General features: G+C 39.1%; 1 protein-coding gene across 7 annotated transcripts in view; it reads right to left on the bottom strand.

Annotated features, from left to right (window-relative positions):
• The window catches only part of LOC120235165 (pancreatic lipase), a 54,143-nt gene that overhangs the window by 21,798 nt on the left and 15,554 nt on the right, over positions 1-16,791 (bottom strand). For all 7 annotated transcript variants that reach the window (XM_039237334.1, XM_039237337.1, XM_039237333.1 and 4 more), the window contains exon 2: positions 6,537-6,693. The gene's annotated coding sequence lies outside the window, so the exon portion shown is untranslated. The remainder of the gene's footprint in view (positions 1-6,536; positions 6,694-16,791) is intronic.

Here is a 16,791-nt window from a genome sequence, read left to right as displayed (position 1 = left end):
TCAGTTACCAAACATTGAGTCCTTGGTCGTATACCCTACCATGAGATCTGGATGGTATTCATACAAAATATTAACACTTTGACAGTTGTTTTTCAAATTTTGGTTTTAAAATTCCCCTTTCCTGCTAGTTACTGGATTATAAGAAAATAATCGCTCAATTCTTCACTCCGTTTTTGTAGAATTTTAATTCTAATGGGCATTTTGTTTCAATTTAATCCCTGACAGTGACCATTGTTTTACAAGCAATCGGAAGCCATATAATACCTCAGGGTTTAGTGAAAAGTCACCCAGTGCTGCCTGGGCTCACAGATGTAACTTAAGTATAGTTGGAGCAGTTCAGGGTGCTGGATACGTAGGGAGCTCTCGAGCACTGTGGGTAGGTGGGTTGGAGCTATCACCCAAACCCTGCTCTCCACTAGCCTTTGTTACTCCGTGCATCGCAGGATCATGGGCTCGGAGGTGGGTCCTATAAATGACGAGAGAGCCTTGGCTTTCCACTCCCAGGTGTCACATCACATTGAAAACAGACTTTCATAGAAAAATCATCTCATGTCTCCGGAACTCAGCAGAGCGTTACATAACATTGACATAACTTTGACTCTAAAACCTTGGACATTTAAAAATAAAAATGTCCAACTGGGAAGTTTCTAATCCAGTGGCAGTGTTTGCAGAGGGGTTAAATATTGACATATGTTTAGGCTCTGATTCTGGAAACCTTGTGATATCAAATGCAAGTGAGGGAAAGAAAAGCCCTGGGGCACCTGTGTGGCCAGATAACCAGCATGGTGGCCAAACGGGGACTTGTTTACTTAGCCTTCAGAGATCCTGTCCTGTCCTTCTTTATCCAGTTCAGGTTCTTGCCAGGGCCACCAGTGGGAGTCAGAGCATGCTCACCTGAGGATGCCAGACTGCTCTGAGCAGAAGAATGCTGATTCGGGGGTTGATTTTCCTCACACTGTCCAGAGCAACCACTTTGCCAAATGTGAGGGGGCTTATTTCACACAGACCCAAGGGAGTGAAATTACGATCAACCCCCCTCCATTGTGCACGAAAACAGTTTACTTTGTGGAATAGAAAAGCAAGCATACCTATAATTTTATAGCATTAATTATTTAGTTTGACATACTTGTCAAGTTTTTTATTTTAATCTCCCACAGAACCTGTGGAAGTTTTACCTATTTTTCTGATGCAAATGGTGAGACTCAAGAGTGTTTAATCAAACTCTCCAGGTTCACATGGTTGGTAATGAGCAGACCCAAGTCTGGAGGGACAAATTCTTTCCACCGACTCCAGATTACTTGTTTGTGTGAATCCACAGAAGGCCAATTTCTACTGGACTGTGTTCGTCTAGAGTTGATCTAAAAAATGGTCAAGAAGGGGTACAGCAGGAGGTGCTAAGTCTGAGTCTCTGCTTTCCAAACCAAAGTCACATATGTATATTTTGGATAACCTATTTTATTTGTATTTTGCTTCCCTACAACTAATGCAGCAAATGGCAACTTTATCAAATAGAGATACAACTTTTGTGACATTGAATATGATAATTGTTTCTTTCCTGGGTCTTCATAGTAGTCTTTGAAATGTTTCTTTTGCCCTCAGACTGTCCCATCTTTTGTCTGTCTTCTACACACTACTTGGCAGTCAGGTTAAAAATGCAGACTGGTTATGCTATTGCCCTTCTTAAAACCCCATTTCCCCTCCCCTGCTCTGTGCCTTCTAGATCAGCACGGCCCATTAGGAACATACTGTAAGCCACATTCTAAAAGGGTAAAAAAATAAGTGAAATATATTTTAATAATTTGTTTAATCTAAAATACCCAAAATACGATCATTCCAACCTGTGGCACTAGCCACATTTCAAGTGCTCAATGGCCACATGCAGCTAGTACCTATCATATTGGATAACACAATTCTAGATTATACTTATTCTTTGTAACATCACAAATAAGCCTTTAAAAATCTGGTTAGCTTCTCTGAGGTTTAGAACCTGGTTGCATACACATGTGGCCAATTTCCCAGCCAATCTAAACTCCTTTCATGATAATAACTCTCAAGAAGTTTGAATGGGATCCAACTATAGGGTACTTAGAACAGAACAGTATGAGTTTCCCGAAGTCATTGAGAAGGAAAAGAGCAAATAGTCAGAAATGCAAAACTCTGCAGACCCAGAGATCATAGCTTGGATCCTGGCAGATGTAATGAAAGGGGGACAAAGAGCAAGCAAAAGCAAAAGCAGAAAAAATGATTAACAATTTGTACCAAAAAAATCCTCCTTTTTGTTGTATACCTAAGATATTGTTGGGATGAAACAATGAGAAGTTATTTGAGGATCCTCACAGAGAAGCAGGCAAAACTAGAGACAGATACACATACATATTTCATAACCAACCTTGTAAGACAAGTAGTAAAGTCATTTCAAAAATTATAAGCTGAGGCACTTCTACTTCTAACCACAGGGGAGCAACTGGTATACTAGTTTTTATAGCAAATGGTATTTATTTTTATCATAAATAAAATACATGAATCAATGGTTTTCAAAGATTGGGCAATAAGTAATACAAGATGGTAATAAGTGAATAAAAAGGAAAACAAATGAGCTGAGTCCTCTAATCACTCCACATATATGTCCAGAGGCATTTCCTGGACACCAGCACAGAAAGGGAGATTCCAAGAAAGGCAAGGAAGACTCACGGAGGTGAGGAAATAGGAGTCAGCGTTCAGGGAGGCTAAAGTAGTTAGAATTTACAGAGCAGTGTACTGGAGAGGAGGAAGCTACGAAGATAAAGAGTTTCAGAAATTGACCTGAGTCTCTGGATGAATGCTAAGCTGTGCAGGTAAATAGTAAAATTCCACAAGGCTGATCAAGTAACAACTCTTCGGGAACGACCAACCATTGAGAGAATTTATAATCTGAACACCTCCTAGCACACAGTTGGGAGGCACTCCTCAGCCTGATGAAGTAAGAGATTTCATTGAACAATAAAGGCTTCCAGCAGACAACCCCCCCCCCCCGCCCCAAAAAGCCATGCCTTAGGGAGGTGGTTAGCACAGCCCAAGATTAAAAGCTAATCTCAACCTAGTGTAAAGAACCATAAAAACAAACTTGAAAAAGCTCAAACTGATCTGCAATTAAGTTCACGGCCTGTTCCAAATAAATAAACAAATAAACACCTACAATTCTCTTTAATAAAAGAAAATAATGAGCTCAATAATGTAAAATGATAAATGCCCAGCATCTAATCTCAAATTATTAGCATGCAAAGAAGAAAAATATGACTCATAGGTTAAGAGAAAGAGATCCAGAACTCATCGAGATTATAAAATTAGCAGACAAGAACTTTAAAATAGCCATTATAGCTTGTATAAATATATTTAAGATTCAAAGGAAAACATGGACACAAGGAGTTGAAGAATAGAAATTATTAAGTACGGATTTAATAGCAGATTATACACTGCTGAAGATAAGACCAGTAAGTTGAAGATATGGCAATCAAAACTATCCCAACTGAAGTACGGTGAGAAGAAAAAGTTGAAAAACTGTATAAAGCATTGGTGATCTGTGGAAAAATAGGCAGCTGAATGGACACATAATTGGATTCCTAGAGCAGATGTCAAGTAAAACATTTAAAGAAATAGTGGCTGAAAATTTCCAATATTGACTTAAAAAATGGTAGCTACAATCCTGAACAGGATAAATCAATCAATGTGTACAAAGGCACACTGTAGTAAAATTGCTGAAACCCAATGACTAAAAAAAAATCTTAAGGGCAGAGGGGTAAAAAGAGACATCCTGTACAGAGAAAACAAAGATAATGACTACAGATTTCTCAACAGAAGCAAACAAGCTGACCATGAAATTGCTTATTTAAAGTGCTGAGAGGGGTACCTGGCTGACTCAGTGGGTAGAACGTATGACTCTTGATCTTGGGATCATGGGTTTGAGCCCCACATTGGGAATAGAGAGTACTTAAAAAAATAAAAAAGCCAAATCAAATCAAGTGCTGAGGGTGAGATCTGAATGCAAAAGCTAAAATTAAAACATTTTAATAGAAAACATAGGAAAAAATCTTTACTACCATCGGGTAAGTAAAGATTTCTTAGCCAGGAAGTAAACAATATATTCTATTAAAAAAATAGGTAAACTGGATTTCATGAAAATTAAGAATCCTCCTCTTCAAAAGACATCTTCATGAGGGAATCTACAAAACTCTGTTAGACAAAAACAAAAAAGAACTAACTAAATAAATGAGGTATTTCATGTTTATGGATAGGAAGACTCAGTATTGTCAAGATCTCAGCTCTCCCTGATGTGACTTATCAATTCAATGCAATCTCAATCAAAATTTCAGAAATTTTGTGGATATTGACAAACCAGTTCTAAAGTATATATGGAAAGGTAGAAGACTCAGAATAGCCAACACAATATTTATTGAAGGAGAAGAACAAATTTGGAGGACTGGCACTACCCTATGTCAAGACTTACTACAAAGCCACGATAATCAAGACAGTGCTATCTTGGCAAAAGAATACACAAATAGATCAATGGAACATAATAGAGAGCCCAGAAATAGACACACAAAAATACAGTCAACAGATCTTTGATAAAGGAGCAAAGGAAATACAATACAGCAAAGATAGTCTTTTCCACCAATGGTGCTGGAATGACTAATTGAACTATACTTAAAATGCCTGTGTTTTCTTGTATGTAAATTATATGTCAGTAACATCAAAAAAATTTACATGCCTGACCCATACTAAGTGCTCAGAAACTATTTGTTGAGTTAAATCTTATGAAACATACCCATGAACCTGATGATTCTATTAATTAACATACTCTTGATATTTTTTTAATGTTTATTTATTTTGAGAAAGAGAGAGCGAGCAGGGGACAATCAGAGAGAAAGAGAGAGAGGGACAGAGAGAAAACCCCAAGCAGGCTCTGAGCTGTCAGCACAAGGCCTGACACGGGACTTGAACTCACCAACCATGAGATTATGACCTGAAATCAGGAGTTGGATGCTTAACCGACTGAGCCATCTAGGTGCCCCCATCCTCTTAATATTTTGATCCTAGTAATTTACTCATGCATCTTGCAGTAGTTAGGCAGTTATTGTCTGCATAAGTAGGTGATGCTTCCTAGTTACTTCATAGGTCCTGGGGATGAGTAAACCCCAGAACCTTGTCATATCAACAATTGAAATAGTGAGACTTGCCCAGATGCTAGATATATTTTGAAGGTAGGAAGGATAGGATTTGGATGGGAGTTTGGGAAATGGAGATGAGCTAAGAATGACTCCAAATTTTTGACTTCAATAACTGGAAAGCTGGAGCTGCATTAAGTCAGATGGGGAGGATTGCATGTGAGGCAAGCAGGCCTGGGAGTATGGTGCTACCTCTGATAGATTGAGAACCACACTCTTCCCTGCTGTAAATCTGGAGGTGTTCTGTCCTTCTTTACTCCAGTGAATCTTTCTCAGTCTGTGTTATGGCTCATGAAATAATCACTATGTGCAAACTCAGTGATGAACTAGACAAAAAATATGTAAAGCACGTGTGCTTTGTGCACATGTGTCAGGAACCAATTCCTACTCTGCGTGTAAGTGACGCTGTCTGAGAGTAATGGGCACATGTCTCCAGCATGCTCAGAATAATAATTTTGCATGGTTTGCCATTGATTCTACATAACATACAACATACAACAATGTCATCTGATAAGGAAATGTGGTTGATAACTCATTTTTTGCTTTCTGTCCAAAAATAATATGTACCATTATTATTGAAGTTGCTTTTACAGCTTCCCCATGTGACAGTGTGATTTGAAACTGTTTTTGCTTAAGAAGTGCAATTTTAAATAATGCCTGAATAGTCTTGAGTTGATTTCTGCCTTTTGTGGCAAAATTAATTGATTTTGTCTTGGAAAACATTAGTTTTTACTTGTTCTGTGGAGAAAAACAGTTTATTTACTTGAGCATATCCATGTATTATTTGAAAATATGAAAAAGGTAGTATCATGAATTCCCCTTTGGGCAAAATATTCATGGTAATCTTGCTGCAGACTAGAGATCAAGGCATTCAAGATAAATGAATGCTGATTTAGTAAAATCTAAGTTGTTGGGTTTTTTTTTTTTTTTTTTTTTTTTTTACTTTTTTAGTTTTTTTTTTTTTTTTTTTTTTTTTTTACTTATTTATTTTGAGATACAGAGAGAGGAAGAGAGAGAGAATCCATTAATACATTAATCTAGAAGAATTGTTCTCTGGGAAGGAAATGGTGCTGAGACAAAATGCAGGGTCCACCTGTACCACATTTAGTCACAGTTCTTACAAGGGAAAGGAATTTCTGGAGAATTCTAATAAGTTTTACACCTCAAATTTGTCAAATGTAGGCGAACAAATTGTTTTATCACATTCTTTGCTGAAACTGACAAACCAGTTAGATTGATTACAAAAATGGCCCCGGTGTCCTGTACCTCTTTCTATCCAAGACTCTTGAAACATAACTTTTTAGCTCCTTCCATCAAGAGGTAGAATCTATCCACCTTTGAATTTGGGCTTGTCTTGTGACTTGCTTTGACCAATAGAAATGATGAAAATGACAAGTTTTCCAGCTCTGAGTCGAGGCCTCAAGAGGCCTTTCTTGCTTTCATTCATTTCCTTGGACCCCTGGGAGTTCCAGATCAATAAGGTCAGGCCATCCTGCAGAAGGATGAGAGATCACATGGAGGTTAACCAAAGCAGATGAGGCTTCCTAAACCAGACAACCTTCTGCTGACTTCCAGTGACTTCAGACCCATGTGTAAGACCAAGCAAAGGCAGGCCAACTAGTCCAGATCACCAGAACTGGCCAGCTGACCCATGGAGCAATAATAAATGCCTTTTGTTTTAAGTCACTGAGTTTGGGGGTGGTTTGTTACACAGTACTAGCTAACTGATTCATCATCTATCTGATGGGCTACACTTTGAGAAACATTGAATTTGAGAGAAAACTCCTTTAAAGGGTAAGGATCAAACCTGTATTTTCAACGTCAGCTTCCCAATACCTACACTAGGACATTTTGGAAGTACTTATTGAATTAGTGAATTAATCAACTTCCTGACATTAGCTCCAAGAACATTGTGCATTCATGAATATTAGTAGCATCTACTCTAGACTTTTATGCAAATTGAGAAAGATGCATACAACTTATATCATTACTCTCATACTCTAACTGCTTTAGAGATCATAGTTACAAGAGGTATTAAGTCAAGGATAGTTGTAGGTTATAATGCTTGTGTCTGCTATAATCAGCTGGTAGTGACTATCTGGATCCCTGAGATGAAGAAGATTCTGGAATCACATGTAAGTACAATGGAAAGAGAATTGAAATAAATGAGCAATGAGGGGTCTGGGTTGGATGGGTAGAAAGACAGTGGTCTGTTTTATATTTGCACATCCTACAGTAAGTTGATTACTGCAACACTAAAGGCTAAAGCATTAGTTGCTGCTGTTGCCACAAATTCAGGCGCTTAAAGCAACACAAATGTATTATCTTACAGTTCTGAAATTCCTAAGTGTTTTACAGGATTAAAATCAAGATGTTGGCAGGGCTGTGTTCCTTCATGAGATTCTAGGGAAGAATCTACTTTCTTATCTTTTCCAGCCTCTAGGGCACCCACATTCCTTGGTATGTGGCCCCTTCCATCTTCACAGTTAGCCATGTGGGGTCAAGTCCTTCTCATGACATCATCTTTCTGGCTCTCCCTCTTCTACCTTCTTTTTCCACTTTAGGGACTCCTGTGATTACATTGGGCCCACCTGTATAATCCAGAATAATCTCCCTATTTTAAAGTCATCTGATTAGCAACTGTAATTCCATCTGCAATCTTAATTCTCTTCTCCATAACATAACATATTCACAGGCTCTGAGGATTAGGGTGCGGGCATATTTGGTGGGTGGGGGAGGTGTTATTCTGCCAACTACAGGCATTGCTGAAGCTAGCATTTCCATTCTCTCTGACTAGGAGTTAGAGAGTTTCTCTTTGGTGCTATTGGGAACGTATTGGCAATTATTACTTTTGTGAAGCTATTATTACAGATTTCTCCAAAAAGTTAGGGAAAATCTGACCCACACATAGTTATATGAAGATTATCCAGTCAGGTACTTAGAAAAATAACAGAAGCATAAGCCAGTGGCTCGAAATCCTGAGGAACGTTACAATAGTTTGGATTTCTGGGATGCACCTTAAACCCACCAAATTACACTTTTCAGGGATGGTACTAAAGAATCTGTGCTTTTAAGAACTTTTGGTGACTCTGATACACACACGAGTCTGGGAAACACTGATGTAATATCCTGGGAGAGGGGAAGCTGGCTCCTTTCCAGAGAGATGCCCAGGTTATGCTGAACTGCATTTCCCTAGCTGACACCAATGGCTACTGGCACAGACAGTTGTATTTTCTCAGTGAAACTTCTGGGTATTTCACAATCTGTGCTGAAAAGAAAGGCCTAGAAACTGATCAAATATAACTTTAATATAGAGGCATTTACTTGTGTATCATTCTAGTAGTTTAGACCCCACATCCTGCTATGTTCTCCAAACTGATGATACCACACACTGATCATTTCCCCACTTTTGACAGATGTGCTTTTGTGTATGTACATGATCCTATAGAGGATATTGTTCATCATTATAGAAAACCTAATCATTTGAGAAAGTATTTTGGAAATCATGAACAACATGACTGGCATCTCCGGTGTTGTAATAATTAGCCTGACCCACTTCACAAGTCTTAGTACAAATGTATCAGCATGGGAGCCCATCCAGACCAATGATACTACATAAATCTTTGGTATCTGATCTTCTCCAGGAATTGGAATATCTTCAGGTAATCTCTCTTTGGGAGTGATCTTAATAATGTCAGAAAACACAATCTACTGAAAGACCATTTCCCAGTCAAGACACATAGTTTGTCAGCAACACTGCCACTTTACAGCAAGGTCACATGGGTTTACAGTTCCTTTGACACACAAGAGGGCCTCTCTGCCCTCCTCCCACTGAGACTGGGCATGTAGCACCGCTGCTCTACCAAGTCCATTTATAACTCCCTCACTCCTAACCCAGCCTCCAGGAAGATCTCTGCCGTCCCCCAGTCCAAAATCCCTTCCAGGTAATGATGGTGATAGATAGATGAGATTTTTGTCCTTCCTTGATTTAGTTGCTTAGGTTTTGAGCAAATCAGTGGGAGAAACAGCAGATATGTTGTTCTGTATCCAGAAGGTTGGGGGCACAATTCTAGCCTTCTTGATCTTATCCTTTCCTGTTGCCCAGACCTTTCCCAAACTCCTTCCCACAGCTCTGCTCCAGAAAGAGCAGGCTGGACACCTATTTCCTCGGATAGCTATTTACTTAATGCATGTGGTTTCTCTCATTAACCTCATGTTCATGAGATGAGGCCCCATTGCCAGGTAAAACTTGAGTGACTCATACTCCATTTGGATGGATCGTTTGTGGCATTTGCTCAAATTCTCTGTTCTTAGTTTTCTTCACTCTCGTGGTTCACAGAAAGGTTGGTGAGTTTTTTCTATAAGGGGCCAGGTAGTAAATACCTTAGGCTTTGTGGGTCATACAGTGTCCACTGCTGTTACTTAACTTGGCTGTTAAAACGTGAAAACCACCATAGACAATATGGAACAAATGAATGTGTTTGTGTTCTAACAAAACTTTATTTATAAACAAAATTTTAATTTCATTTAATTTTCATGTGTCACAAAAATATTAGTTTCCTTTAAAACTTTTTAACTGTGGGGGCGCCTGGGTGGCTTAGTCGGTTAAGCGTCCGACTTTCGCTTAGGTCATGATCTCGTGGTTTGTGGGTTCGAGCCCCGCGTCGGGCTCTGTGCTGACTGCCAGCTCAGAGCCTGGAGCCTGTTTCGGAGTCTGTGACTCCTTCTCACTCTGACCCTCTCCTGCTCACGCTCTCTCTCTCTCTCTCTCTCTCCTAGAAATAAATAGAAAAAACATTAAAAAATAAAATAAAATAAAACTTTTTAAATGTGAAAACCATTATCAGTTTGCAAGCTGAAGGGTCATAATCTGCAGACTTCTGGTCTAAACACAAAACCTCCTACACTTCTGTGGTGAAGTATGTAGGCTCAGAAATCAGGTTTCTTTGGCATGGGTCGCAACACCACTGTATGCTGATGTAATCTTAGACTTGGTGTCTATCTCTTTGTATCTTAGTTTCTTCATCTGTAAAATAGGAATGTTCTAGAACCTACCTCATCGGGTTCCTGTGAAGAATAAATGAGATGAGACAGGTAAAGCATGTAGAACTGGGCCTGGCACACAGTAGACACTTAATAGAGATTCTTGTTGTTATCCTGATGAACTGTTCTCATTTTGTTTGCATTTCTACAAGGCTTTGCAGAACTTACTATCTATTTTAATTCTTCTCATTAACTCAATACCTTTTCTTCCTTTAAGCCGTATCTCACCTATGACTAATACCACATACTTATCACACAATTTGACATTTTAATTGTGAATGACATGTATCATAAAATCTAAGTTTAAAAAGTTTGTATTTTAAACCTTGATTATAAGAAATAATTGACAAATAATGAGGGGCGCCTGGGTGGCTTAGTCGGTTAAGCGTCCGACTTTCGCTTAGGTCATGATCTCGCGGTTCGTGGGTTCGAGCCCCCCGTTGGGCTCTGTGCTGACTGCCAGCTCAGAGCCTGGAGGCTGTTTCAGTCTGTGACTCCCTCTCTCTCTGACCCTCCCCTGCTCGCGCTGTCTCTCTCTCTCTCTCTCTCCTAGAAATAAATAAAACATTAAAAAAAATTTAAAAAAAAAGAAATAACTGACAAATAATGAACAGCACATAAGGGAAATCACAGTTAATACAACATCAGATAATTAAGCCAATTCCATATTTTCGTTTATATGAAGACTGTACTTTTGTCTCGAGAGTACTAAACATGTAGATAAAAACATTTTAGGTGAGGCAGTCATTTGGATAATTGAAGTTAAATTAAATAGAGTTTAAAGTTAAATTAAATTACATTTTCTCTAAAATATCCTTTCCGGGATAAGCAGTTATGTAAAGTATTTCTTAAATGTATGAGAAAATTGTATGAGTCATAAGAATTACTGGAAATAATATCCAATTTTTTAATGGGTGATATCATTCCTTAGTCACTGCCATGTCATGACAAATACTCTTCTCAATTAAATATTACAGGAAGGGCAAAAATATCCTACAAAACTATCTGGATTGAGAGGCCTACCAGAATTGCCACTTCTTAAGTGTTTGCACATTATAACTTCTCTTATGAAATCAGACTTGATTACATATTAAGGACAGTTATCTTTTTTTCTGGTTAGTATGTGATAAGGATATGACAATGGGATAGATTACTGTCAGTTGAATCTGAATCACTGTGAGAGACATATTACAGTCATGAAGGATAATCTGTGTCTTAGGATTCATTTTTCAGTTCCCCAGAGCTGTTTTGAATAGTTAGCTCATAGAAAAAGTTGTGAAGAATGTAGAGAAAAAGATTCCTTTTGATGACGCTAAGTCACTAGTGGGTAATCTGCGTTAACTCAATGTTTATAACAAACATAATTTCTCCAGCAGTTTTCTTATCTTCCCTCACCTTAGTAGAATCCTCACAGAACACTGGAAATCTTTACTTTTTTCAGCTCTATTGCATTCAAAAAAGAAGAACTGGATAATATAAAATACTTAGCAGGTTTGGCAAAACACAACGTGTTCCTTAGGAAATCTCTCTGTACGCATAATGGTTTTATGGTCCCACACTCTATCTACAGAGGATAGGAGAGAATTCTTTTTACATGTGATATTTCTGTTCCTCCATTTGTAAGAAGTCTAGATTCCTCCTATTCAAAGTGTGGTCCATGGACCAGCAGCATCAGAATCATCTGGAAGCTAACTAGTTAGGAACGCAAAAGGCACCTGTACCTGCTGAATCAGAATCCACAACGTAACAGGATCTGCCGGTCTGTGTGCACATTCAAGTTTGAGAAATACTGATCTGGACGGCCCTAATTTAGCTCATCCCCAAACCGGACATATTTTAAAAGGGAGGAGGTGAAGTTAATAAACTGCCAACAAAAAATAATAGCTGCTCACTTTGGGAACCTGGGGTCAAGTTTCATCCACTTGGAGATGATAGAAACTGGATCCACAGATATAGCATCAATGGCATCTTCATACTTTCTCTGTGCCAGCAGATCCAACCCTTAAACAAATATTTACACATCATCTTAATACCAAGGTGTTATTGCACAGGTGCATTGTCTTTCAGAAAATGAAAGTGCACATAAGCACCAGCTTTATAATGGGTCTGCATACGGGCCAAGAAAATCCCTCTCTCCTACCACTTTCTGAAGTGAAATTTCCTAGTTGCCATTTGTGTTCAGAAGAAATCTATAGAATATGCTTCAACCTCTTTAAACTTTTTTTCCCTCTGTTAAATGGAAACAGTAATGGGAACTCCATGGCAGAGGTATTGTGGGGAATATACAAAACATGCACATGAAGGCTCAGCACAGTCTCTGGCACTGAGTAAGCTCAGCAAATGCCCAGCTGCTGCCAGTACCCAAGGAGGCCTGGCTCTGAGGACCATCTGCTTCCTAGGGAATTGCTCAGATCCTGCCAAATGGTAGGAGATTCTGACACCATGAAAACAGCTCAGCTGTGATGGAGAACTTCTCTCTAGCAAATAAACCTGTTGGAAATTCCAAATACTAAATAACTCTTCTAGGACATTTGAATACAACTAAATTTCCTTAAGTATTGATGAAAGCCACACAGAGAGGAAGTTACAGGGAGGTGATAGGTGTTTCCTGAGATGTCCTTAATCGTTGTGGGGATTGTGGCAGTAGCACCCATGTGACTTGAATCTACAAAGTTGACATTGTACATCAAGGTAACAGGACCATCCCAGGTATTATCCAGCAAACATGACCTGGAGACTCTGACCTCCTTCCGTGACTCCTGTCGACAAATGGACACCATCTGGGGGCAGGTCTCCATCAGTGAGTGACTGCAATTGAACCTGGCTGTCCTTAGTTATACAATTTTGAGCTACATAAAGTTAATTCCACTTACTCTGCATCGTGAAACGGGAAGATTGGGAATGGCCAACGGAATGAATGTGGATATGTGAATGAGGTCTCTCTGTCAGGTAAACCACTTATTTCTGGTTCACGAAGGTCTACTTGTGGAATTTTATCTTGTTCTTTTGTCCGAAACATATTCCTGTTTTTGTTTGTTTGTTTGCTTGTTTGTTTTCATTTTCCTTGACTCTTTGTGTTGGTTTCTGTAAAAACCTCTCATAGTCTTGACCAGAATGGAGATGAGAGCTTCTTAGTCAGCTGGGCCTTAGCTCTTGGCTGTCCCTCACACCTTTGTGATGATGCAAACTGCTTCTTTGTTCTCAGTGGCTCCCAATGTTGAGGGTATGCCAAGACTTGCTTTGATGTGGGTTTTTTCTTATTCACCTGATGTGTAGAAGTTGCTCAGCTAGTTCCTGGGTTTCTTTCAGAGGGAATTGCCCCATGAGTAGCTGTATATTTGGTGTGTCTATGAAGGGACATGAGTTCAGGAGTCTCCCATGTCACCATCCTGAACCGAACCTCCTGAATGAGGTCACGAAAGCACCTGAAGACTGACTTTTGAGTCTCAGGCAGTACTTACATGTGAAACACGCTCTGCCAACTCCAAGATTGTATCAATAAAATAAAGAAAATCAGGGGCACCTGGGTGGCTCAGTTGGTTAAGTGTCTGACTTCAGCCCAGGTCATGATCTCGCCGTTCATGAGTTCGGACCCTGCGGCGGGCGCTGTGCTGACAGCTCAGAGCCTGGAGCCCGCTTTGGATTCTGTGTCTCCCTCTCTCTCTGCCCCTCCCCCATTCACACCCTGTCTCTCAAAAATGAATAAATGTTAAAAAAAACAATAAAAAAAAAAAAAAGAAAATCATGCTTACCACTAACCTCTCAACACCAAATTTCTAATCATGTGGTTCAGGACTGACAAGGCTTGGGAACTGCTCTTCCAGGCTACTCTGTAACTATCTGGTGTTCTCTCTTAAAAGTGTTACCTGTCTTGCCAGGGCTGAAGGATAGACAGACTGTAATTTGCCTTATGCCCCCATCTGCCCTCTTTACAGCCTCCCCAGGGGAGTAGGAGTCCAAGAGTTTCCAGTGTGATGTGAATCACAGGAGAGGGATGCCCACTTCAGGAGAGTAAACTTCAGAATGTTCTGGAATGAGTCAACAATAAACTATGTCTATAATGGGCCTCTGGTACCATGATCTGCCAAGATAACATGACAACAACATCTAAAGAGAAACAGTGGGATTTGGGCCCCACTTAGGGAAGAAGATATGAAAGCATTCCAAATACTCATTAGCCACGAATTTTTCATAGTTACATAAGAAAATAAGAGCACGTCTAACCCTTAAGGTAATTATCATGAGTCATTACCTTGCCCCTCTATGAAAAGGAATTAAATTTAATGATGAGTCATTTTAGGAACTTGCTACTAGAAAGAACTACATGAAAAACTAATAATGAAAGTAATTACTTAACCCGATGAAATTTAAACCTCAGATGATTTACATGTCTAAGTAAGTTTAGCTGTTCATTCGCTCCATGAGGTTACTTAGAGCACAACCGATCTGATGTTTTGGATGAATTATATCAATTTCCTAAAATTGCAATTAATAACTGATGAAATTCAGTTTAAAGACTAGAGTAATTGCTTGATCAACTTGCTTCACATGTATTTATCTTTTTAAAAGCAGAATTGACTAGCAAATGAAGTCAAACTGCCTTCTGAATGAAATTTAAAATATTTATCATTTACAATGCTTTTCTGTTTAGTTAAAGGGAGAAGCATCTATGTCCATTATCATGTTGATACAATTGCTTTAAACAAATTCTGGAGAGGGGCGCTTGGGGAGCTCAGTCCATTAAGCAAACGACTCTTGATTTCGGCACAGGTCAAGATCTCCCAGTTCGTGAGCATGATCACATGCTTGGGATTCTCTCTTTCCCTGTCTCTGTCCCTCCTCCACTCATGCTCTTTCTCTCTCAAAAATAAATTAAAGACATTAAAAATATTAAAAAAAAAAATTCTGCAGAACAGAGCATGTGGGAGCCTTTGAATCTGGAGACTGTTACCTGATCAACACCCGCAGACGAGTCATTTCAGCTTCCACTCCCACTCTGTGGGACCTGAGTTTATTTCCTTAGTGTGCTTTCCCTGTGGTCCATGTAGATGTGTTCCACTTCACCTGAAAAATGCAGGAGCTCTAGGAAAGAGGGAGTCATTCAGGACCCAGGTACCTTTTCTTTTAATACATTTTGGGGGCATAAAATAAGGATTTCTCTACCTTTTACATCCTCATGCATACGGTTAATCTTATGGCAAAAATACTAATTGGGATGGAAGAAAATTTAATATTATAATTGTCTGTAGGTGCTCTCTTATATATTTTAAATATAAGTCCAGGGTGCACCTGGGTGGCTCAGTCACTTGAGCGTTCAACTTCGGCTCAGGTCATGATCTCGTGGTTCATGAGTCTGAGCTCTGTGTTGAGCTCTGTGCTGACAGCTCAGAGCCTGGAGCCCGCTTCAGATTCTGTGTTTCCCTCTCTCTGTCCCTCCCCTGCTCTCTGTGTCTCTCAAAAATAAATAAATGTTAAAAAAATAAAAAATAAATAAATTTAAGTCCAAATTAGAAGTTTAACTTGGGTGATAACTTGATTATTTGAATCTTGAGAATTTTATTGTAATATAGCCACGGGTATTTTATTTTTTTAAATGCAAAATGCAGTATCCTGGCTTATTAAACCTGTAAGCTGTTGTAGTGTTATATGCAAATTCTTCCACTAGAGGGCCCCTTAACTAAATATATTGAAAGGAGGTAAGAAAGGATTTTTTCCCCAGGGTGAAAAGGCCATTACAGAAAATCAAAAGGCTTTTTAATCTCTACTATTATTGTATATCAATAGAAAGTTATTTTACATGAAAACATACAGATATTCAATTAGAGCTTTATAACTTGGGAGTCTATGGTCAGAAAAGAATGTCATGAGCAAAATTAAAAACAGAATTTTACAATGTTAGTGCTAGATGGAAACTTTTAAAACCCTAACAAAATAATTATTTTATAAATACTCTAACTTTATTACAAATACTGTTTTTTTTTCTAAAGGAAACAATCTTATAGATAATCTGTAACGTTCTCCATTTTACTAAAATTGGAGATGGGGCGCCTGGGTGGCTTAGTCGGTTAGGCGTCCGACTTTCGCTTGGGTCATGATCTCACGGTTCATGGGTTCGAGCCCCACGTCGGGCTCTGTGCTGACTGCCAGCTCAGAGCCTGGAGCCTGTTTCAGTCTGTGACTCCCTCTTTCTCTGACCCTTCCCTGCTCACGCTGTCTCTCTCTCTCTCTCTCTCCTAGAAATAAATAAAAAATATTAAAAAAAAATAAAAAATAAAAAAAATAAAATTGGAGAAATCAAGGCTCAAAGGGAAAGATTGTCCAGGGCTAGACTTCAGAGTCTGGAAGAGACCCAGACCCCGGCTCCATACTCCATTTGCGTTCGTGTGTACCTGTATCTGTCCAGAATAAACAATTGTCCTTCTGATTCTCAACTCCTGGGAAAGGCCCCAACATCCCACGACTTTTTTGGGTTGAGCATCAGGTAGTAAAATACTGTGGTTTTCATCTCTACAGGCGGAAATGAGCACCGCCTGCCATATGCCTCTGG

This window comes from Hyaena hyaena, unplaced genomic scaffold (assembly GCF_003009895.1).
Source record: "Hyaena hyaena isolate Hyena2069 unplaced genomic scaffold, ASM300989v1 scaffold_124, whole genome shotgun sequence".
NCBI lineage: Eukaryota > Metazoa > Chordata > Mammalia > Carnivora > Hyaenidae > Hyaena > Hyaena hyaena.
Note: the sequence above shows the minus strand (reverse complement) of the source record. Positions and strands in the feature narration are given on the sequence as shown.